This window comes from Rana temporaria, chromosome 4, assembly GCF_905171775.1.
Source record: "Rana temporaria chromosome 4, aRanTem1.1, whole genome shotgun sequence".
Taxonomy (NCBI): domain Eukaryota; kingdom Metazoa; phylum Chordata; class Amphibia; order Anura; family Ranidae; genus Rana; species Rana temporaria.
The window spans coordinates 475,170,476-475,185,751 of NC_053492.1; positions in this window are offsets into that span (position 1 = coordinate 475,170,476).

A 15,276-nucleotide genomic window follows, 5' to 3' on the forward strand; every position below is an offset into this window, starting at 1 on the left:
CTTGTAGAGGAAGAGTGGGGCTACATGTGTGCCAATTGGGGTCCAGGGACCTACGGCCGGCCAGTCCCCAAAATCCGGGAGATCAGGCGCAAAAAGGTGACTCGAGTATAAGCCGAGGGGGGCATTTTCAGCACAAAAAAAATGTGCTGAAAATCTCGGCTTATACTCGAGTATATACGGAACTTTACATTGTAGCAAAGTGTCATTTCTTCAGTGTTGTCACATGAAAAGATAGAAGAACATACTTACAAAAATGTGAGGGGTGTACTTACTTTTGTGAGATACCGTTTATATATATATATATATATTTTTTGTTATTTATAATATACTGTATGTAGTTCTTAAATTATCAGCACCACCTAATGAACATAATAATTTTTTTTCCCTGAATAAGGTATTTATGGAAAAAAAATGCATTATGGCCACTAGGTGGTGCTGATGATATAAGAACTACATATATTAGAGGAAAAAATATATACAAATGAAGAATATATACAGTCGACCCCCCCCCCTCCCCCGGGAGGGGGGGGGGGGTTACGTTCCTAGAGCATCCCCGAATTGGGGAAAAAACGCAAATTTTGGATGTGGTAAAAAAATGACTATAAATGCCGATTTTTATCGTTTAAACCCTAAATATGACCCTCAAAACACTATTAGCTAGATTCAGAGAGAGTTACGCCGGCGTATCAGTAGATACGCCGTCGTAACTCTGAATCTGCGCCGTTGTAACCAGTACATACCCCCAGGTCCATCTCTCCCCCAGTACATCCCCCCAGGTCCATCTGTCCCCCAGTACATCCCCCCAGGTCCATTTTCCCCCTAGAACACCCCCCAGGTTCACCTGTCCCCCAGTACAGTCCCCCCAGGTCAGTCTATCCCCCAGTTGAAACTGAAAGATTTTGGATAACTAAATCCAAAAATCAAAGTGTGGGACTTTATATGAGAATGTGGCCCTACGGCACACAAATCTCCATCCCTGGTAATATGAACAAAGAGGGACTAATGGGGACTAGGGAAAATTGGGACTTTATATGAAACAAAATATAGGTATCCATAGCCTCTACTTGCTCCTGATGAGTGGAAATTATCCACGAAACGCGTCGAGCTTACCCTATAGATGATATGTCACTCTAATCATGGACACCACCATGGGCATTTGAACGTTCGAATCATGTACCCTATATTATATATTTTTTATGAATCTACATCAATTTGGATACACTGCTGATCACAGTACTTATCATGTGTTACATTGTTTACCATGTCATCTTTGCAACTTTCCATGATCGCCTAGTCATGCTACTATTATATACTCTATATGTAATTATTGAATTACCATGCATACTCACCATGCAACATTGCTGGCTACATTGGTTATCATTTGCTACATTGTTACAAATATTACCTGTCATGATTGACAGATCATGCTTTTATTTAATTTTTTAATTTTACTGTTAACAACTACTATTGATTGCTGTTGATCACAGTCTATACCATGTGTTACATTGTTTACTATGTCTTTATTGGAACTCATTGTGGTCAATCAGTCATTTCTCCATCATGCATTTTAACATACTTATTGATCTACCATGTACATTACCATGCATACATGCTGGTTACATCGTTTATCACGTGTTACTTTGGTTATCATGATATTATTGGAATGTTTATGACTGATCGATCATGTTCCTACTATGAATTTTAACATATTATTTATTACTATGTATCTACAATGCAACGTATCCATATGTGCTACTAATAAACAGCCTATTTTACTTACCCACTGATTCGTTCTGCCCTTAATGTTTTGTTTCATATAAAGTCCCAATTTTCCCTAGTCCCCATTAGTCCCTCTTTGTTCAGTCTATCCCCCAGTACATCCCTCAGGTTCATCTGTCCCCCAGTACAGTCCCGCCAGGTCAGTCTGTCCCCCAGTACATCCCCCAGGTCCATCTGTCCCCCAGTACAGTCCCGCCAGGTCAGTCTGTCCCCCAGTACATCCCCCAGGTCCATCTGTCCCCCAGTACAGTCCCCCCAGGTCAGTCTGTCCCCCAGTACAGTCCCCCCAGGTCAGTCTGTCCCCCAGTACAGTCCCCCCAGGTCAGTCTGTCCCCCAGTACAGTCCTCCCAGGTCAGTCTGCCCCCCAGTACATCCCCCCATGTCCATCTGTCCCCCAGTACAGTCCCCCCAGACCAGTCTGTCCCCCTGTACAGTCCCCCCAGGTCCATCTGTCCCTCAGTACATCCCCCCAGGTCTATCTGTCCTCCAGTACATCCCCCCAGTTCCATCTGTCCTCCAGTACAGTCCGTCAAGTCAGTCTATCCCCCAGTACATCCCCCCAGGTCAGTCTATCCCCCAGTACATCCCCCCAGGTCAGTCTATCCCCCAGTACATCCCCCCAGGTCAGTCTGTCCCCCAGTACACCCCCCCAGGTCAGTTTGTCCTCCAGTATAAACCCTCTTCGGTCAGTCTGTCTACCAGTACATCCCCCCAGGTCCGTCTGTTCCTCAGTATAATCCCCCCAGGTCAGTCTGTCCACCAGTAAACGCGCCTCCCCCCACCAATATAATTAAAGCACTGGTAGCTGACAGGAGGGGAGAGGGGGGTAGGAGGACTGGTGGTGCAGGGCTGCCACTGATGTGTCCGGGTTTCAGATGGACTGAAACCCAGACACAGGATCTAAAACCCAGACTGTCCGGGTGAATCCCAGACAGGTGGCAACCCTATTAGAAACTGTTACAAGACTGCTGCCATAGGAGACAGCATTCCTACTCATGCAGATGTGGTGTCTTGCTGGAAGCCTTTCCCTGCATGGCTGCCCTCCTATAGAAGTCTCTGAGTCTGCCAAATTAACATTGCAACTACTAAAGGGTGTCCTGGCCCTAACCCTCTCTCCCACAGTTCTGTTTAACTACTAGCCGACCAGCCACCGTCATTATACGGCGGCAGGTCGGCTCTCCTGGGCGAGAGCCCGTAGCTATACATCCGCTCTTCGAGCGGCCACTAGGGGTGCGTGCGCGCCACCGGAGGCGCGCGCCCCCCACTCGCCCCCGACTCCCGTGCGTGTGCCCGGCGGGCTCGATCGCTGCTGGGCACCCGCGATTGCTCGTTACAGAGCGGGGACTGGGTGCTGTGTGTGTAAACACACAGCTCCCGGTCCTGTCAGGGAGAGAAATGCTGATCTTCTGTTCATACAATGTATGAACAGAAGATCAGTGTTTCCCCTAGTGAGTCCACCCCCCCTACAGTTAGAACACACCCAGGGAACATACTTAACCCCTTCCCCGCCTCCTAGTGTTAACCCCTTCACTGCCATTGGCATTTTTATAGTAATCCAATGCATATTTATAGCACTGATCGCTATAAAAATGCCAATGGTCCCAAAAATGTGTCAAACGTGTCCGAAGTGTCCGCCATAATGTCGCAGGAGCGAAAAAAAGTCGCTGATCGCCGCCATTACTAGTAAAAAAAATATATTAATAAAAATGCCATAAAAATACCCCCTATTTTGTAAACGCTATAACTTTTGCGCAAACCAATCAATAAACGCTTATTGCGATATTTTTTTACGAAAAATATGTAGAAGAATACGTATCGGCCTAAACTGAGGAAAAAAATTTTTTTTTTTATATATTTTTGGGGGATATTTATTAGAGCAAAAAGTAAAAAATATTCATTTTTTTCAAAATTGTCGCTCTATTTTTGTTTATAGCGCAAAAAATAAAAACCGCAGAGGTGATCAAATACCACCAAAAGAAATCTCTATTTGTGGGAAAAAAAGGACGCCAATTTTGTTTGGGAGCCACGTCGCACGACCGCGCAATTGTCAGTTAAAGTGACGCAGTGCCGAATCGCAAAAAGTGCTCTGGTCTTTGACCAGCAATATGGTCCGGGGGTTAAGTGGTTAAAAGATCTCTTTGCATTCAAGAAGTGTCTGGCGCCCATCAATCCACCTTGCATTACACCCACCATGCCTTGTAACGCACTCTACACCGGAGGATGTCAGCAGTCCCTGACCCTGGAGGTCACCATTAGGCCTAAAGAGGCCCGGGACTTCGCTAAATTTCCAGCCTGTGACGCTCTGCAGGCAGATGATCCGCTCTCTTTATTTACATTTACAGTGGAACCTCGGATTTTACGAGGATAATCTGTTCCAGGAGAACGCTCGTAACCCCAAGTACTCGCATATCAAAGCGAGTTTCCCCATTGAAGTCAATGGAAAACGAAAATAATTAGTTCCGCATTGACTTCAATGGCATGCAATACCGCATGTGGCCAGAGGCGGGGGGCGCCGGAGAGCACAGCCGTGCTGTCCTCGGGCCTTTCCATGCATTTCCGAACGGCACCAATCGGCTGCCATCGGCAACGTTCAGCTCGGCTCTGGCGCCCCCCCCCCACCTCAGGCCAAAAGCGGTACTGCACACCGCTTTGGCCTGAATCCTGCTCGTTTTGCGAGACAACACTCGCAAACCGAGTTACTCAAAATCAGAGGTTCCGCTGTATTCTAAAATTATATTTTGTATTCAGACCAGTGGCGGTTCGTCCATAGAGGGCGCTGGAGCGCCGCCCCCTCTGGCTCTCGCCCGCCACTGAGTCTAATAACATACATTCATGCATTGCACGAATATATGTTATTGTTGCCGCTGCCGCTGGTCTATTCAGAGATGGCGGGAACTTGAGCGCCGGCCACCTTAATAACAGCAGCTGGTTGGCTGTGCGGAAGTGCCTATCAGACCCAGCGGCTTTCCGAGTACAGCCCTCGGCTCCCGGATGTCTTATCCTCGGACCGTACGGGGGGTGCGTTCCTTGGATAAGACTGACGGCCGTCTCAGCCAATCAGGTTCCCCGATTCTGGTTATCGGTAACTTGATTGGCAAGCGTCACCAAGGCGGGAGAAGACATCGAGGGACGTTGAAGGAGAAAGGTAAGTGCATTTAACAGGGCACAGCAGCGACAATGGGCACAGAGGCAACAAAGGGCACAGTGGCATCAATGGGCACAGAGGCAACAAAGGGCACAGTGGCATCAATGGGCACAGTGGTGACAAAGGGCAAAGTGGCATCAGTGGGCACAGTGGTGACAAAGGGCACAGTGGCATCAATGGGCACAGTGGTGACAAAGGGCACAGTGGCATCAATGGGCACCGTGGCGACAAACTGCACAGTGGCATCAATGGGCACAGTGGCGACAAAGGGCACAGTGGTGACAATGGGCACAGTGGCAACAATTAAAGGGCACAGTGACATGCACAGTGGCAACAATGGGCACAGTGGCGACAATTAAAGGGCACAGTGGTGACAATTGGTACAGTGGCGACAATTGGCACAGTGGCGACAATTGGCACAGTGGCTGCGTTTGATGGCATGGCACAGTGGTGACAATTGATGGCACAGTGGCTGCGTTTGATGGGCACAGTGAGGCTGCAATTTTTTTCTTTTTTTTTCGTTTGCGCCCCCCCCCAAAAATTTTGAGCACCAGCCGCCACTGATTCGGACACAATGTACCCTCCAGGTAATGGAACATGTGAACCTTCACCCCACGAGGGAAACATTCAGCGCAATCAGGCGTTTTCGCACGCACGCAGACCGCGGCGCCTTCTCGTTATTAATGGTCTTAGGACAAATAAACCGTCTTGAAAACAAATTGTATCCGATGGCTGAACATGTGATGAATGGATCCGCTGTGCACACGGGACGGGCGGAGACCGAAGTCCCATTCTAAACCGCATATTTGTCCCAGTGTTAAATATTTACTCCTCTCCAATACAATATGGACCCGCCCAGAGCAGGGCTAATATTGACTCCGCCCCCGCCCTTGTTGTTCCCAAACGCCCGCCATAAAGACGCATTCCGGGAAATGGCGCATTGTGGGCAGATCGCTTTTCTGTTTCATTTCAAGGGAACCAGAAACTGCAACAAATCTATAATCAACTCTCCTCTCCTGAAATACTCTGCACTGCTGGAGGACGCTGCTCCTTCCTCTATAACTCTCCTCTCCTGAAATACTCTGCACTGCTGGAGGACTCTGCTCCTTCCTCTATAACTCTCCTCTCCTGAAATACTCTGCACTGCTGGAGGACTCTGCTCCTTCCTCTATAACTCTCCTCTCCTGAAATACTCTGCTGGAGGACTCTGCTCCTTCCTCTATAACTCTCCTCTCCTGAAATACTCTGCTCTGCTGGAGGACTCTGCTCCTTCCTCTATAACTCTCCTCTCCTGATATACTCTGCACCTGTACTGGGACGATAATCTATCACACCTGTACTGGGACGATTGTCCATCACACCGGTACTGGGACGATTATCCATCACACCTGTACTGGGACGATTATCTATCACACCTGTACTGGGACGATTGTCCATCACACCTGTACTGGGACGATTGTCCATCACATCTGTACTGGGACGATTATCCATCACACCTGTACTGGGACGATTGTCCATCACACCTGTACTGGGACGATTGTCCATCACACCTGTACTGGGACGATTGTCCATCACACCTGTACTGGGACGATTGTCCATCACACCTGTACTGGGACGATTGTCCTTCACACCTGAACTGGGACTATTATCTATCACACCTGTACTGGGACGATTGCCCATCACACCTGTACTGGGACGATTGTCTATCACACCTGTACTGGGACGATTGTCTATCACACCTGTACTGGGACGATTGTCTATCACACCTGTACTGGGACGATTGTCCATCACACCGGTACTGGGACGATTGTCCATCACACCTGTACTGGGATGATTATCTATCACACCTGTACTGGGACGATTATCTGTCACACCTTTACTGGGACGATTGTCCATCACACCTGTAGTGGGACGATTGTCCATCACACCTGTACTGGGATGATTTTCCATCACACTTTTACTGGGACGATTGTCCATCACACCTGTACTGGGACGATTGTCCATCACACCTGTACTGGGACGATTGTCCATCACACCTGTACTGGGACGATTCTCCATCACACCTGTACTGGGACGATTGTCCATCACACCTGTACTGGGACGATTGTCCATCACACCTGTACTGGGACGATTGTCCGTCACACCTGTACTGGGACGATTATCTATCACACCTGTACTGAGATGATTGTCCATCACACCTGTACTGGGACGATTATCTATCACACCTGTACTGGGACGATTGCCCATCACACCTGTACTGGGACGATTGTCTATCACACCTGTACTGGGACGATTGTCGATCACACCTGTACTGGGACGATTGTCCATCACACCGGTACTGGGACGATTGTCCATCACACCTGTACTGGGATGATTATCTATCACACCTGTACTGGGACTATTATCTGTCACACCTTTACTGGGACGATTGTCCTTCACACCTGTACTGGGACGATTATCCATCACACCTGTACTGGGACGATTGTCCATCACACCTGTACTGGGATGATTTTCCATCACACTTTTACTGGGACGATTGTCCATCACACCTGTACTGGGACGATTGTCCATCACACCTGTACTGGGACGATTGTCCATCACACCTGTACTGGGACGATTCTCCATCACACCTGTACTGGGACGATTGTCCATCACACCTGTACTGGGACGATTGTCCATCACACCTGTACTGGGACGATTGTCCTTCACACCTGAACTGGGACGATTATCTATCACACCTGTACTGAGATGATTGTCCATCACACCTGTACTGGGACGATTATCTATCACACCTGTACTGGGACGATTGCCCATCACACCTGTACTGGGACGATTGTCTATCACACCTGTACTGGGACGATTGTCGATCACACCTGTACTGGGACGATTGTCCATCACACCGGTACTGGGACGATTGTCCATCACACCTGTACTGGGATGATTATCTATCACACCTGTACTGGGACGATTATCTGTCACACCTGTACTGGGACGATTGTCCATCACACCTTTACTGGGACGATTGTCCGTCACACTTGTACTGGGATGATTGTCCATCACACCTGTACTGGGACGATTGTCCATCACACCTGTACTGGGACGATTATCCATCACACCTGTACTGGGACGATTGTCCATCACACCTGTACTGGGATGATTTTCCATCACACTTTTACTGGGACGATTGTCCATCACACCTGTACTGGGACGATTGTCCATCACACCTGTACTGGGACGATTGTCCATCACACCTGTACTGGGACGATTGTCCATCACACCTGTACTGGGACGATTATCTATCACACCTGTACTGGGACGATTATCTATCACACCTGTACTGGGACGATTGTCCATCACACCTGTACTGGGATGATTATCTATCACACCTGTACTGGGACGATTGTCCATCACACCTGTACTGGGACGATTGTCCATCACACCTGTACTGGGACGATTATCTATCACACCTGTACTGGGACAATTATCTATCACACCTGTACTGGGATGATTGTCCATCACACCTGTACTGGGACGAATATCTCTAACACCTATACTGGGACGATTGTCCATCACACCTGTACTGGGACGATTCTCCATCACACCTGTACTGGGACGATTGTCCATCACACCTGTACTGGGACGATTCTCCATCACACCTGTACTGGGACGATTGTCCATCACACCTGTACTGGGACGATTGCCCATCACACCTGTACTGGGACGATTGTCTATCACACCTGTACTGGGATGATTGTCGATCACACCTGTACTGGGACGATTGTCCATCACACCGGTACTGGGATGATTATCTATCACACCTGTACTGGGACGATTATCTGTCACACCTGTACTGGGACGATTGTCCATCACACCTGTACTGAGACGATTGTCCATCACACCTGTACTGGGACGATTGTCCATCACACCTGTACTGGGACGATTGTCCATCACACCTGTACTGGGACGATTGTCCATCACACCTGTACTGGGACAATTATCTATCACACCTGTACTGGGACGATTATCTATCACACCTGTACTGGGGCGATTGTCCATCACACCTGTACTGGGATGATTATCTATCACACCTGTACTGGGACGATTGTCCATCACACCTGTACTGGGACGAATATCTATAACACCTATACTGGGACGATTGTCCATCACACCTGTACTGTGACAATTATCTATCACACCTGTACTGGGACGATTATCTATCACACCTGTACTGGGACGATTATCCATCACACCTGTACTGGAACGATTATCTATCACACCTGTACTGGGACGATTGTCCATCACACCTGTACTGGGACGATTATCTATCACACCTGTACTGGGACGATTATCTATCACACCTGTACTGGGACGATTGCCCATCACACCTGTACTGGGACGATTGTCCATCACACCTGTACTGGGACGATTGTCCATCACACCTGTACTGGGACGACTATCTATCACACCTGTACTGGGACGATTGTCCATCACACCTTTACTGGGACGATTGTCCATCACACCTGTACTGGGACGATTATCCATCACACCTGTACTGGGACAATTATCTATCACACCTGTACTGGGACGATTATCTATCACACCTGTACTGGGACGATTGTCCATCACACCTGTACTGGGACGATTATCTATCACACCTGTACTGGGACGATTATCTATCACACCTGTACTGGGACGATTGCCCATCACACCTGTACTGGGACGATTATCTATCACACCTGTACTTGGACGATTATCTATCACACCTGTACTGGGACGATTGCCCATCACACCTGTACTGGGACGATTGTCCATCACACCTGTACTGGGACGATTGTCTATCACACCTGTACAGGGACGATTATCTATCACACCTGTACTGGGACGATTGTCTATCACACCTGTACAGGGACGATTGTCCATCACACCTGTACTGGGACGATTATCTATCACACCTGTACTGGGACGATTGTCCATCACACCTTTACTGGGACGATTGTCCATCACACCTGTACTGGGACGATTGTCCATCACACCTGTACTGGGACGATTATCTATCACACCTGTACTGGGACGATTGTCCATCACACCTGTACTGGGACGATTGTCCATCACACCTGTACTGGGAGGATTGTTCATCACACCTGTACTGGGACGATTATCTATCACACCTGTACTGGGACGATTGTCCATCACACCTTTACTGGGACGATTGTCCATCACACCTGTACTGGGACGATTGTCCATCACACCTGTACTGGGACGATTATCTATCACACCTGTACTGGGACGATTATCTATCACACCTGTACTGGGACGATTGTCCATCACACCTGTACTGGGACGATTGTCCATCACACCTGTACTGGGAGGATTGTTCATCACACCTGTACTGGGACGATTATCTATCACACCTGTACTGGGACGATTATCTATCACACCTGTACTGGGACGATTGTCCATCACACCTGTACTGGGACGATTATCTATCACACCTATACTGGGGGTAAGATTAACACCTTCCTGCCTGGCCTATAGCAGAATGGCGGCCAGGAGGTGGCTTTACTTTTCTGATTGGACATCATATGACGTGCTTCACATTGGGCCGCTTGTGCACGCCCCCGGGGGTCTGCAGTGCGGCAATCAGTTGCGATCAGTGCCCATCAGTGGCACCTCATCAGTGCCCATCAGAGAAGCTCCATCAGTGCCCATCAATTAAGCCTCACCAGTGCCCCTCAGTACAGCTTCACCAGTGCCCATCAGTTAAGCCTCACCAGTGCCCCTCAGTACAGCTTCATCAGTGCCCATCAGTGCAGCTTCATCAGTGCAGCTGAATTAGTGCCCATTAATGCCGCCTTATCAGTGTAGCCTCATCAGCGCAGCCTCACCATTTCCCATCAGTACAGCCTCATCAGTGCCCATCAACGCAACCTCATCAGCGCACATAAGTGCAGCCGCATCAATGCAGCCTCAACAGTGCCCATAAATGCAACCTCGTCACTGCCCATCAGTGCAGCCTCATCAGTGACCATCAGTGCAGCCTCATCCACGCCCATTAATTCAGCCTCATCGGTGTCCATTAGTGCAACCTCATCAGCGCACATCAGTGCCCATCAATGCAGCCTCCTCAGTGTCGATCAGTGCAACCTCAGCAGCGCACATCAGTGAAAACCAAATTTTCTGTCTTTTTTTGTTTGTTTAGCAAAAAATAAAAAATAAAAACCAAAAGCTGATTAAATAATCACAAAAAAAGCTCCGTCTCAAAAAATACTAAAACTATCCTCTGTGTACAGTGTCACATGACCGCGTGATTGTCATTCAAAGTGTGAAAGCGCTGAAAGCTTAACATTAAGCTGGGCAGGAAGGGGGTGAAAGTGCCCGGTATTGAAGGGGTTAAACTGGAGACTCCCCTCCCCCCCCTCCTCTGCCCACTAGTGATGGGGCAGACATTGGCATCATCAGTCATCATTATCCTCCAGGATGTTAGGAAAACAATCGGTGACCCCGCCGCACTTTCCAGAACTGCGATCATCAGAATCTCACGCCTGTCATAATATTTACACGAGAAACAAGACTTTGGTGAGTCCCTGAGACTTCCCCCGCCTTCCATACACAGCGCGCTCCCCGCCATCCGTACAATGCAAACAAATCCGAGGAATCCTCTTTTCTGAGCTCAGCAGAATTTATTAAAGGATTACGGCGGCTGATGGCCGAGTCTCGCCGAGCGACTCGCGGGAGGCGTCCATGGCGAGAAGAATTCAACAACACCCAACTTTCCTTTTCACTTCGGGTGAAGTGCGGAGAGTAGACATGTGCGATACGTTTCGTTCCCAATCGAAAGCCGGAAGAAATGTTCTTGATCTGGAGATTCGGATGTATCCAAATTTCACGAATTCACCAATATTAACCGCTTCCATACCAGGCACTTACGCACCTTCCCGCCCAAGCCAATTTTCAGCTTTCAGCACTGTCGCACTTTGAATGGCAATTGCGCGGTCGTGCTACACTGTACCCAAACAAAATTGGCGTCCTTTTTTCCCCACAAATAGAGATTTTTTTTGGTGGTATTTGATCACCTCTGCGTTTTTTTTTTTTGCGCAACAACTAAAAAAAGACTGAAAATTTAGAAAAAAAATTACGTTTTTATTTTTTTCTGTAATTTTTTTTGTAAATAAGTTTTCTCTTTCAATTACGGGCACTGATATGGCGGCACTGATGGGCACCGATGAGATGGCACTGATGGACATCGATGAGGTAGTACTGACGGGCACAGATGAGGTGGCACTGATTGGCGACGCTGGTATGCGGCACTGATGGGCACACATAGGCGGCACTGATGGGCACACATAGGCGGCACTGATGGACACACATAGGCGGCACTGATAGGCACTCATGGGCGGCACTGATAGGCACTCATGGGCGGCACTGGGCACTCATAGGCGGCACAGATGGGCACTCATGGGCGGCACTTATGGGTGGCACTGATGGATACTTATGGGTGGCACAGATGGGCACTGATAGGTGGGCACTGGGCATGGATGGGCACTGTGGGGTGGCACTGATGGACACTGTGGGGTGGCACTGATGGACACTGTGGGGCGGCACTGATTTACCCATGGTGCCAGTCAGTGCCCATTTGTGGGCACTGATTGGCATCTTTTTTTTTAATGCTTTTTTTATTTTATTTTTTTCAGACTTTTTTTTTGCCCCTATTTTTTTGTATGCCCTTCCCTGGTGGGCTTCCCTGGTGGTCCAGTGTGGCGATCCGAGGGGGGGCTGCGCTGATAAACAATTAGCGCGACCCCCCCCTGTCAGGAGAGCCGCTGATTGGCTCTCCTCTACTCGTGCCTGTCAGACGCGAGTGAGGAAGAGCCATCAACGGCTCTTCCTGTTTACATCGTGATCAGCCGTGGTTGGACACGGCTGATCACGTGGTAAAGAGCCTCCTTGAGAGACTCTTTACCTTGATCGGTGTTGCAGGGTGTCAGACTGACACCCCGCAACAACGATCGCCGCGATGCGCGCTCCCGGGAGCGCGCAGCGGCTCAGAATCCTGAGGACGTCATATAATGTCCAGTCAGGATTCTACAACCACTGTGCCAACGTCAATCTGTCATTGGCGGGCGGCAAGTGGTTAACCACTTGTCCACCGCGCCTACTAATCTCCTTCATGTAAAAATCTCAATTTTTTTTGCTAGAAAATTAATCAGAACCCCCAAACATTATATATATATATTTTTAGCAGACACCCTAGGGAATAAAATGGCGGTCATTGCAACTTTTTTTTTCTCGCACGGTATTTGCGCAATCATTTTTCAAACGCCTTTTTTTTTTAGGGGAAAAAAACAGTTTCACAAATTAAAAAATAACAAAACAGTAAAGTTAGCCCAATTTTTTTGTATAACGTGGAAGACGAAGTTACGCCGAGTAAATAGATACCCAACACGTCACGCTTTAAAATTGCGCACACTCATGGAATGGCGCCAAACTTTTGGTACTTAAAAATCTCCATAGGCGACACTTTAAATTTTTTTACAGGTTACTATTTTCGAGTTACAGAGGAGGTCTAGTGCTAGAACTGTTGCACACGCTCTAACGCACGCAACGATACCTCACATGTGGGGTTTGAACGGCGTTTACATATGTGGGCGGGACTTGCATGCGTGTTCGCTTCTGAGCGCGAGCTACTGGGACAAGGGCATTTTAAACATTTTTTTTTTTTTTACTTCTTTTTTTTTTAATGTTTTAATTTTTTGATCACTTTTATTCCTATTACAAGGAATGTAAACATCCTTTGTAATAGGAATCAGTGTGACAGGTCCTCTTTATGGAGAGAGGCGGGGTCAATAAGACCTTCCCCTCCCCCCACATCTCTCCTCCAGGCTTACAAGCATGAGAGCGTGAAAAAAAAAATCACGATCTCATGCTGACAGCCGCGATTGCGGCTTTGTTTACTTCCGGGTACCCGGGCGTGACGTCATAATGTTGCGCCCGGGCCTCCGACGGTCATAGAGACAGGGCCGCCATCAGGGGGGTACAGGCAGTACACCTGTAAGGGGCCCCGATGGCAACCCCCTTTTTTTATTAATTTTTTTTTTATATATATTTTTATTTTATTTTTTATTAAAGGGACAATTTTTTTTTAGAGGTTCGGAGGTCCTCAGGGGCCCCGGATGGCATCCCCCCTTTTTTTTATTTATTTCTTATAAAAAAATATATATATTTTTTTATATATTTTTATTTTATTTTTTATCAAAGGGCCAAATGGATGGCAACCCCCCCCCCTTTTTTTTTTTTTTTTATACATTTTAATTTTATTTTTTTATATATTTTTTTTATTTATTTTTTATTAAAGGGCCCAGAGGTTTCTTTTTTTTTTTTTAAAGGGCCCAGAGGTCCCGGATGGCAACCCCCCTTTTTTTGTAATTTCTTTTTATAAAAAAAATATATTAAAGGGTCCCCAGGGCCCCAGATGGCATCCCCCCTTTTTTAAAAAAAAAAATATATATTTTTTATATATATTTTTTTATTTCTTTTTTCCTTTTTATTAAAGAGCCCAGAGGTCCCCAAGGCCCCCTGATAGCTACCCCCCTATTTTTATATATATTTTTCCTTATTTCTTATTTTTTTTGTAAAGGCCCCCCCTCCCCGCTTCTCAATCTCTGGCGGCAGCACCCCCCCCCCCGGTTCTCTGCTCCAGGGGGGCCATGCCTGAAGCTGTGTAAGGGGCCCCATAATTCCTGATGGCGGCCTTGCATAGAGATGACTGGTGACCATCTGATCACCAGTCATCTCTATGCTTTCCAGCCAGCGCCGGCCGATTCGCTCTTCTGTGCCCCCGATGGCACGGGAGAGCCTGGAGAAGCACCGGATGGTGGCGGGAGGAGGGGGGGGGACATCCCCTCCCGCTGCCTATAAGAACGATCATTCTTATCGTGGAGAGAATCGGCGGCAGAAGACGGCGATATCTGAATGATGCCTGTAGCTGCCCCCATCATTCAGATATCGCCACACAAAGCCGAGGACGTCCTCGGTGGTTAAGTGGTTAATGAATTTTAACGAATCCGAAGTAATAAATGAATAATCCTCATTTAAAAATTAATTCGAATTTGAAAATGAATTTGGATTTGAAATGGAAACTAATTGCAATAATGACAGTAAGGTCAGTAAGGTATAAAAGTGAAATAAGATGATTAGTCCTACTTAACCACTTAAGGACCAGAAGGATTTACTCCCTTATTGACCAGGCGATTCGGCACATTGCGTCGCTTCAACTGACAATTGCGCGGTCGTGGGACGTGGCTCCCAAACAAAATCGGCGTCCTTTTCCCCCCCCCACAAATAGAGCTTTCTT